The 11309-nt window shown below is 35.9% G+C and overlaps 1 pseudogene; it reads left to right on the top strand.

Annotated features, from left to right (window-relative positions):
* Positions 1 to 4765: 4765 nt before the first annotated feature.
* Positions 4766 to 5502, top strand: LOC122747391 (annotated as a pseudogene).
* The last annotated feature ends 5807 nt before the right edge of the window (positions 5503 to 11309 follow it).

The raw sequence follows: 11309 nt of genomic DNA, 5'->3' as shown, positions 1-11309 counted from the left end.
TCTTGTGTAATACCATCTTTATTATGTTCAAATTTGTGAAATAATGTTAGGATCTTGAAATGAATTGTGCAAATAATTTATTCCTCATATTAGAGACATGAATAAAACCAATTTATGTACCTAGGGCACTCTGCTCAGTTACCTGACCTTTTTCAGGGATGAGAGCCCCATAGCTAATAATTGTGAACTTGCCATGGTAGTTATAGATTCTACCTCTTACCAGGGGGCACTCAGGGTGTCCCTCAATCTTTTCTGCATGATTTTCAGAAAGCTCCTACCTCTTTTCCCCCTGCAACAAGATTCTTCTGTGGATGACAAATATCAGAGGTGTAGTCAGCATGAGTTTATTCAGTTGGAAACTTGTTTTGAACCCACATACACCAGAAAACTTCTTTTTTTCTCCCTGGCCTACTGTATTTTAATAAGCCCTAACCATTATATGATAGAGACTATGACATGAACACGAACATGGCTTGACTATATAACAATTTGTTACTCGTGACTCAGGAATATATGGGGGAATGCATATATATTTTGCTCAACCACACCACAGGCTATGCATCTGAGGCTTTTCTCATATCTGAAGCTAAGTAGTAGTGAATAGAATGCTGGACTTGGAGTCAGGAAAAACTGAGTCCAGATACTTCCTCATAAACTTTACTGTGTGAACCTGGACAAGTTACTTAAACTCTTTCAGCCTCAGTTTCCTCTTCTGTGAAATGGAGTTAATAAGAGCATTGATATCACAGGGTTAATGTGATATAACATACTATGAAATAATATGCATAAAATGTGTATTGAATATCTAATATAATATATCTGGACTGCCCCAAACCCAAGAATTCAATGGCTCACAATATGGGGAATATTCAAATGTTTCCTAAAGCTGATTCTCATATGGTTTCTGTGATAGAATCACTGTCTACAAAGACTGCCCCTCTTACATATTAGCATGGGGCTGCTCAATCCATTTCTAGTAATATTAACTTGATTTCCTGATCAATAAGGGTAATAAAAAAGATTCACCCATAGGTCCTTGGATATATAATAATATCTAGATTTAGTATACCCTGCCCTGCTGACCAGATTCATGGAGGAGGGAGGGTCTTAGGGAAAGGGACATATATCTTCAAGGTAAGTATGGAAGTATCTGTAACGATTGGAATGACGCCACCTGCTGGAGACTTACTGTAGAAGAGTTCTGCCCATGAAGCGAAGGTCTTTGAGGGCAAGACCAGGAGTCTTTTTTTTGGTGTCAGGAAGTGACGCAGGCTAGTGGGAGGAGGAAGGAAGAGACTGGCGCTCAGTCTCGCGCTCTTTCCTTTGGACTCTGGTGGAGAGCGGAGCTAGAAATGTGCTCTCCCTTTAATAGATAGGAATCTAGGCCTTTCTCTCTCTCTTTACCAAATTCTTATTCTCCTTAATAAATGCTTAAAAGTCTAACTCTTGCTAAAGCTTGTAATTGATTGGCAACCACTCATTAGATATTTTAGACAGTTTAGCTAGAATTTTAGCCCTTAACATATCGTTGTTAAACATTTATTTTGTCCTATGCTTCCAAAAAATCCATCTTTGTTAATTTTTTCCCCAATACCAAATCAAAATCAGTAGGGGATCAGACTTTCAGTATAGCCTGTTGGGAGATCAATGGCAGGGCAATTGAGATAATTCATGACATGGAGCAACAAAGCTCCCTTGGAGAGTTTCCTTCAAAACACAACTTTGGCAAATTGGATTTCCAATGGTTCACTCTTCTCCTTTCCAGTCCCAGCTAGCTGAGTGTTCTAGGTCTTGCATGATTCTCATACTGTGTTTTTTTTTAGTCCCTCATTCTCCTTTACACCAGTGAGTGAGTAAAGCAAACGTCCCATATCTTCCAGTCTCTGAAGCAGCCATGGGGTGGAGTTGGGCAACACACAGATAGCCTCTTCCTATTTCAAAATGTTTCTCTCTCCCTGTCTTTGAAAAGCTCTTGAGTTCAATTATGTCCTTGTCTGTCAATTCAGCTCTTCTCATAACTTCCCAATATAAGTCTAGACCTACCTCCCCCCTTCTCTTCTATAACCTGCTTAGTCTTTGGAGGAAGAGGTAGGTTGCGTGAAATCACTACATAATCCTTTTTTGTGAGAAAAAAATTTTAAAGCTTAATTCAGCACTCTGTCTTTTTCTTCAAGTATTTTTTCATAAGTCAATCATTTTTTAAGATTATAAACTAAGGTCATAAGATCTTTGTGAATAGGATGTCCTATAAAAAATCACAAGCATATGAATTCCAGAAGGATATTAAACATGTCTTTTGGAATAATATTAATTTCAAATGTATTTATTTAAACCATATTCTTTTAATAATACTTGAGGTTTAGAATATTTAAAATGAGTTATCAGTATGTTTTATGTGGTATTTTCTTTGTTTTTACATCATTTCCATGAGTGGCAGAGACAGCTAATATTCCTACCTTACCTTTCATTTTGTTTGTTTGTTTTTTAATATAGTGTACCTGTGATTTCATTGATATAAATTCCCAGGAAGCAAACAGCCTCTATCAGAGAAGCTAGATAGTTGCTCTACAATTTATAGTTTGAGAAAGTTGCTCAGGGACACTAAACATTAGCTGTGGCCTTTGAAAAGTCATTTAACCTCTCAGTGGTCCAAGCAACTCTATTAAAATTACTAGTTTACCAAGAAGTTAAATGACATACCTTCAGATGCCATGATTTAGAGGGAAGCTGGTAGTATAATCATAGTCTTCAGAGTCAAGATTTGTCTCTGAGGAATAAATATTTTTAAATACAATAAAGTTTTTGCTACAAAAATTCTATCTATATTCCTGTTACTACTTGACTTATCAATATTAGCAGGAAACAAATTAAAGGAGAAGCTTATAGTACAAATCAAATCAGATAATACTGATATATGAAGCAAATTTTCTCACCTAGTTGGTTCTGGATTTGGATCGTAAGAGTACTCTCAGGGCAGTAGCTCTAATATGAATACTATGGTGTTGCTTCAGAGGACTGTGAGTAGTGGTCCCTATAGTTACCAATGCAGTCCCAGTATTTGAAGGGCAGGTCTCTATAATAATCTCAGATTAATTAACCACACAGAAAACCAGTGTAAGAGGAGAAGTGGGTTAGTGTTGAGTGACAAGAACCTTTTTTTCTTATTGAAGGAGAATGTTTGTTCAGAATGTATCTTAAATGAAATATTCTGTACAGAGGGAAGTCTGGGTTCACTGTGAAGAAAATACTATCAGGATTATGTATCATTATTAATATATTTCCCCCAATTTATTTTTTTATTTAGCATGGAGACAGATTGAATCGAGTGTTTGATTCATAAGATCATCTTGCTTCTACCAAGTGATTATTTATTTAATTTTGTGGACCTGTTATTTCAAAATCATTATTATTAGATTGTTGTAATTATTAATCTTAAGGCCCTTGTCTAAATATTACTGAAGATTCATATGGCAATGATCTTATCATCCAAGTCTGTGCTACAACAAAAATAATGAGTGTGAAGGTCCAGGGCAAAGATTTCACTGGTTAACTATGGCAAGCAGATTGATTCAAAACAACTGCAGATGTTAAATTAGAATGACAAAAACATAGTCTTGCTAATGGGTAGGCTTCTCATTGTTTTAAGGATCTGCAAAAGGAATTCAGTTCATATAATAAAAATAGCTTTAAAGTAGCTAATGATGTGTTTTTTTAAATTTCTGCCATGTTATACTTTATGAAAATTTATGAATCCCCTGCCCTGATACAGTACCACAAATAATCATGGAAAAGATAATCTGGTCAGGAGGTTAAAACAGAAAATGAAAAATTTAATTAGGACATATTTTATAGCATTTAATTTCTCCAGGTACAAACTGATGTGCCAGGATAGAAGGTTTCAAGTAAAGATACCTTAATTTCATCTGGATGAAAACTATGGTGCTTAATTATAGTCGCCTGTAATGAGAGGGCAATGCCAGGGAAATGTTGAAAGTTTGATTGTGATGTTTAAGACAAAGTCAAAAAGGGGAAAATTTACTCACCTGTCTCCCCTCCTTTAGATTATAAGCATTTTTAGCCTGGAACAACCATATTTTTTGCTTCCTCTTGCCAAGCATTTCCTATTACCCAGTCTTAGAACTTTGTTCTACTTCTATAGAGACCTTTTGCTATGTTTAGTCTTGATATTCTTCCATTATCTATGGTACCTTTTAGGAAGATGTAGTTTCCTTCATTATTTCTTTTAATTAGATCTATTTTTGCTTTTACTTTGTCTGTGATAAGGATTGCTAACCCTGATTTTTTTTTTTTAATTCAGCTGAAGCATAATATATTCTGCTCCAACCTTTTACCTTTTCTCTGTGTGTATCTCTCTGCTTCAAACGTGTTTCTTGTAAACAGCATATTGTAGGATTCTGGTTTTTAATCCAATCTGCTATTTGCTTTTGTTTTATGGGAGAGTTTATCCCATTTACTTTCACATTTATTATTACTAACTGTGTATTTCCTTCCATCCTCTTTTCACCTTTGCTTGTACTCTTTTTTCTTCTTTCACCCTATTCCTCCTCACCAGTGTTTTGCTTCTGATCACTGACTCCCTCAATCTGCCCTCCCTTTTATGAGAGCCCCTCCCTTTTCTTTCCCTTTTCTTCCCTTGTTTCTGCCATCCCTTCTATCAGTACCACCCTTTCCCCCTTACCCTTTTACTTCCTTAAAAAGTAAGCTGAGATTTCTTTAGTCTCTGAGAAGCTACTGGAGCCAGACCATGACTCAACTAGGATAGGAGTTGCTGTTCTTGGGCATCATGGCCATGGCTAAAGGACTTTGGAAGGGTAATGATCTACTCAATGTCTATATGGATTCTAAGTACCACAAGTTCAAGCCTATCTGAGAAGATGACCTTCATAATGAGTGTAGCCCATGGAAGAAAAGAACCTGCTTCACAGCAAACACCAGCGTTGCCATGCACAAAGATCCCTCCTACCTGTATCACTTCAAGTATAACCACTGTGGGATGATGACCCCAGCCTGCAAATGCCACTTTATCTAGAACATATGTCTCTATGAGTGCTCCTCCAACCTATGACCCTGGATCCAGTCGGCATCCTCAAGCTGGAGGAAGAAATGGATCCTGAATATTTCCCTGTTCAAGGAGGATTGTAGCCAGTGGTGGGAGCACTGCCAAACCTCATACACCTGCAAAAAGAACTTCCAGAAAGGATGGATTTGGACTTCAGGGATTAAAGAGGGTGCCACCCTTTCACATTTTACTTTCCAACACCGACCTCCCTATGTGAGAACATTTGGAATCATTCTTACAGTGCAAGCTCTTTTGGTTGGAGCAGTGACAAATGTATCCAGATGTGTCTTGACCCAGCCCAGGGAAACCCCAATGAAGCTGTGGCTAAATACTATGCTTTTGGCTCTACCCCAAGTATCTTCAATTGGAAGGCCAGTCTGCCCTTCTTGATTTTGACAGAGCTGTTGCTTCTCTGGGATTAACCCTCATCAGTCTAAATGTAAAACCATAGCCAAAATTACTCCCAGTGTGAGACCCTTAGATGCCAGCTTCCTGCCTGGCACAGTCTGGCTCTCCTGAAATCCCAGTTTCCTCCCAGTTTGGATTCTTCCTCCTCAAACCTGATCTGGAAACCTCCAACCACCTACACTTTGGATTTCACATGCCCCACACCACTACTGAGTGAGACAGGGAGGGATTGCCTTCCTTCTCCCCAATTTTAAATGACTCCAACTCTAGTCTCCTACCTTTTTTCTCTGTATAGCAAAATCCACCCCTCCCCCTTCTTTTCCATAGGGGAAATTAAATATTATTTATTTTTTCTCTATTTTTTTTAAAAGAGTAAGCTAAGTTTCTTTATCCAAAAGGGTGTATGTTATTCCCTCTTTGAACCAAATCTGATGAGAGTAAAGTTGAAACAATGCACACCCCTCCCTTCTTTCCCTCTATTGTAAAAGGTTTTTTGTGCCTCTTCATATGATGTAATAAATTCCATTCCACTACCCCTTCTATGCCATCCCCCATTCTCCTTTTATTCTGCCCCTTAAGTTTCTTTATATTATCACATCAAAGTCAATTTAGTAACTATACTCCTTGATAATTTCTTGGAATATGGTGTCTAGACTATTTTTTGATCATGGCTTTCAGGTAGTCCAATAATTCTCAAACTGTCTTTCCTGGATCTATTTTCCAGGTAAGTTTTCTTTCCAATGAGGTATTTTACATTTTCTTCTATTTTTTCAATCTTTTGATTCTGTTTGATGTATTCTTGGTGTTTCATGCAGTCATTAGCTTCCATACACCCAATTCTAATTTTTAAGGCACTATTTTCCTCAGTAAGCTTTTGCACCTCCTTTTCCATTTGGCCAATTGTATTTTTTTAAGGAATTGTTTTCTTCAGTCAATTGTTGTGCTTCCTTTCCCAAGCTGTTGACTCTTTTTTTCATAATTTTCTTGTATAACTTTCATTTCTTTACCCATTTTTTCTTCTACCACTCTCATTTGATTTTTCAAAGTCTTTTTGAGCTCTTTCAAGAAGGTTTTTTGGTCTTGAGACCAACTTATCTTTTCCCTTGAGGCTTCACATGTAGGAATTTTGACAGTATTGTCCTCATCTGAGTTTGTGTTTTGGTCTTCCCTTTCACCATAGAATCTGTCAATGGCAAGGGTCCTTTTCTGTTTCTTACTCATATTGAACGCTTTAAAAAAAACTTATAAAGTCGAGGTCTCCTTGTCTGCTTCTAGGGCATAGGGCCACTGTTCCAAGTTTCTTGTGCTGGGGGATAGAGACCTGTCTTTCTGCTCTGAGGCCTCTGGGGCTTATGAATTCCTCATCCATCTGGGCTTGCTCCCTGGGCTGGGATGGCTTGGACAAATTGCACCCATCCTGTGGGAGGTTCTCTATTTGTCAGTTTGCTCTCTCAGGCTAGGCTGGCAGAGACCTTTATCTAAAAGACTTGCATTGGCAAAGGGTGCAAGGGAGTGAGTGATTGAATGAAACTTCATGCATCAATAGCCTAACCTTTTCCCATTTGGGAAGGCAAAATGACTTTTCTTTTGTTTTTACTTTTGGGCAAAGGAAAACTATGAGTCCAAGTTAGCTCTTACCTTTTGGAAAGTATGTAATAGCTTTATTAATGAATGAAAAGCATAAGATTCTTTCTCAATTTGACTCAGACCCCAGCTTAAAGGAAGCTGGCACTTTAGAAGACCAGGTCTCAAATTTTTATTCACTCTATTTCTCTAAACACCTAATAGCAAATAGTGTTTCTACTTGCCACATCCTTCACCCACTCAAACCCAATTAAAAAATAAAAAAGGTAACTTGAAGATCAAGAACTATTAAGAACTAGCAAAATAAATGAAAACTATTTAAATAGAAATTAGTAACGTAACTTCACCAAAACAAATAAACTTGGAATCAGCCTCTGTTGAACTCTAGGGTAATAGAAGGGGAGGGAAGAGAAAACCATACTTTGTTGTCTGGTACCTTTTCTACTAGAAAGAAACAACTACCAGTAGCCTCTACTTGTCCCATTCTGGAGCTTGAAAGCAGATGTGATGATCAGTTGTGATAGATTTAGTTCTTTTCAGCAATACAATGATCCAAGACAATGCCAAAAGACACATGATAGAAGATGTTCTCCACTTCCAGAAAAAGAACTGTGGAATCTGAAGGCATACTCTTTTCACTTTTTATGAATTTTTTGGGGGGGATTCTTTCTGGTCATTTTTTTCTTTTGTCCTGATTCTTCTCACAACATGACTAATGGGGGAATATGATTGTGATGTATTACCTATATTGGATTGCTTGATGGCTTCAGGAGGGTAAGAAGAGAGGGAGGGAGAAAAATTTGGAGCTCAAAATCTTATAAAAATTAATTTTGAAAATTATCTTTACATGTAACTGCAAAAACTATACTATTAAGAATTGAAAAAGTAAATATATTCAAACTGGGAAGCAACCACAAGATTTCAATCCATACATAGGCTTTTGGATCCAATAGGTGGTGTTTCCTGTTGGCAAGGGAAAGCTTCCATTGAAAAGATAACAAAAATAGGAGAAGCCCAAGAGTTATTTCTATCAATGTTTGTTAAGGGTTTTAAAAAACATCTCTTTTATGTGTAAGAAATAAGTACCTTATGCCTAATTAATATTGTACATTATATATCTTTTTACTCCCTGCTTTGAGGATCTCTAAACCTAACTCAAACATCTAAGTTGTAAGTCATCTTGGAAGAGGTATAAAGAGTCCAAAAGTTAAAGAAAATAAAAAGGAAACTAAGATCCCCATTTCTCATTAAATTATATATTTCCCTGGGGTGAGGGGGGAGGGCAACTAGGTGATGCAGTAGATAGAGCACTGGCTCTGACGTTGGAAGAACCTGAGTTGAAATTTGACTTCAGACACTTACTACCTGTGAGATCCTGAGCAAGTAACTAAATCCCCATTGCCTTAAACATCTGGGACCATCTTCAGATATATATCTTGCCTATGGACCCAGATGGCTCTGGAGGAAAGAGTGTGGTTGGTTGCTTCATCATGTCTAATGTGCTCATATGCTGGGTCACAGACATAGTAGGCTGGAATCTGAAAAAGATATTTTGTGCACATTCCATTGAATGCCCCTAATTTTATTGACACCTAAGAGAAATCTATAAATCCAAAAGCCAATCCTCAAGAGATAAGGGTCTAAATGTAAAAATAAGTAATTTTTAAAAGACAACTTTCAAACTATTATCAACCACAAAAAAGATTGCTCCACATTAGTGATAATAGTAGAAAGGCAAATCATAACAACTCTGAGGTTCAATTTCTTACACAATAAATAGGAAAAATGGCAAACTATGGGAATAGTAATTATTGTATGGGTACTGTAAATACAGACAGAACAATATATAACAATTTCAGTGGAACTCTGAATTGTTCCAAACATTCAGAAAAAAATTTGGAATTATGTTGATTATAACAGAAATGCTATAGCCTTGCATCTAGATATCCCACTGATAGGTATAATCTCTAAAGAGGTTAATGATAACAATTATAAAAAGAAAGAAAGGCTCCATATACATGAAAATATTTATTTCATCACTTTTATAGTACCACAAAAAAAGGAAAGAAAGTTGGTGCCCATTGATTGGAGAATATCTAAATAAGTTTTGTAAAAAATATATATATGTAATGGAATATTGCTGTGTTGTAAGAAATGATAAATACAGAGATATATTGGAAGACAGATGAACTGATCTAACATGAAATAATCCAACTAAGAATATATATATATATATATGTATGTATATATATATATATACACACACACATACATGCATACATACACCCACCAATCTGAATGAAAAGAACAAGAGATAATTAAAATTGAATGCTGTTTAAGTTTAATGGTTAAGTTTCCTCCTCAACCTAGACCTCACATATTAAAAATAAAGTAATTTAAGCTGAGAAAGGTTTGTCAGTGATCATGGAAATAGTGAGTGTCTGAGGTAAGATTTTATTTCAGCACTCTATCCATTATGCCATATAGAGTCTATCAAAGAAAAGATAAAGACACCTCCATTCCTCTTCTTTGTGGAAAACTGGGGAGACAACATTTTGAAATGCTAAATGTAAGGTCAAACTTTTTGGAGATACTGGCTAGTGTTATTAAAGTTTATAAAAATCTTATTTATCTTTTGTATCATAACTTAGAAAGAGAATGGATATGATGTAGGTGATATAAAATAAAATGATTTGAACAAAAGTTTGATTTTTTAAAAAATTTAAAAAAAATATTATGTATGTGACATGACTATTCTAGTAAGAAAAGAAAAATAAGCCCTCTCAAATTTACCCTTTACAATAATCAAAATTGTTCTCCCATGTGGAAAATTTCCTTTTGGGGTAATCACATTATAGCTTTTGAATATATGCCTGAAATAGCTGGGAGCAAGAAACTGAACTTTCTGAAGTTGTTCTGTTCTGTTCTGTTTGTAATAGAAGGTGAGCAGAAAGCTGTTCAAAACTGACTTGGAAGGATGCATATATTTAAAGGTAATTATGTTAGATTATTTGTTTTACTATGATTAATTATGGTAATTGGTTTCTTAAAGTTGAACCATCCTGAATCTTTGGTATAAACCCAACTTGATTATAAAAATATTTTGGCTATATTTCTGTAGTTTTTTTTGCCAAGATATAACTTAATTTTTTGAAAATAAATATTAATGATATAAAGCTATATAATTCTCTTTCATTGCTTTATTCTTTGCTGGTTTAGGCATTGGGACTTTGTTTTATAAACTTAATTTGGGGGGCAGCGAAGTAGCACAATGGATAAAACACTGGTCCTGGATTCAGGAGGACCTGAGTTCAAATCCAATCTCAGACACTTAACACTGACTGTGTGACCCTGGACAAGCCATTCAACCCTCATTGCCCTTCAAAAAAAAATTAATTAAATTAATTTAGTAGTGTTCACTGTTTTTTGTTTGTTTGTTTCCTTTATTTAAAATTATTTGGAATTTTATTTTCCCCAATATTAATTTTCCCCAATGTAAAAATAATTTTAACATTCATTATTAAAACTTTGTACTCCAAATTATCTTCCTTCCTCCCTCCCAACACCCTTTGGCTATAGTTCCAAATTGCACTACATAATGTTTGAATCAGTTTGCAACTATACCAACAGTGTATTAATGTCTCATATTCCTCATATCCCCTACAACATTTGTCATTTTTCTCTACTGTCATACTATCAAATCTAATAAGTATGAGGTAGTACTCCAGAATTGTTTTGACTTGCATCTCTTTAATCAATACTGAGTTAGAGCATTGCTTTTAAAATATGGCTTTGATTATTTCACTTTAAAACTGTTCCTATCTTTTGATCATTTATTAAATGGGGAATAGCTCTTATTTTCAGAAATTAGACTCAGTTCTAAATGTGTTTGAGAAATGAGGCCTTTATCTGACAAACATGATTCAATTTTTTTTCACAATTACTATAGCTAATTCAATTTCCTTCCATTCTATTCCCTCCCCATGCCATTTACTCTATTTACTGTCTACTTTCACCCTGTCCCTCCTCAAAAGTATTTTGCTTCTGACTGCTCCCTGCCCAAATCTCCCATCCTTTCTATCTCCCCACTTATCCCCTCCCCATCCAACTTTCATGCAGGGTAAGATAGATGACTATAACCAAACAAGTGTGTATATTATTCTCTCTTTGAGCCAGTTCTGATGAGAGTCAAGTTCACTCACCCCGCAGCACCTCCCCCATCTTCCCCTCCACTCCA

This window comes from Dromiciops gliroides, chromosome 3, assembly GCF_019393635.1.
Source record: "Dromiciops gliroides isolate mDroGli1 chromosome 3, mDroGli1.pri, whole genome shotgun sequence".
Lineage (NCBI taxonomy): Eukaryota > Metazoa > Chordata > Mammalia > Microbiotheria > Microbiotheriidae > Dromiciops > Dromiciops gliroides.
The sequence above is the reverse complement of the archived record's forward strand: the minus strand, read 5'-3'. Positions and strand labels throughout refer to the sequence as shown.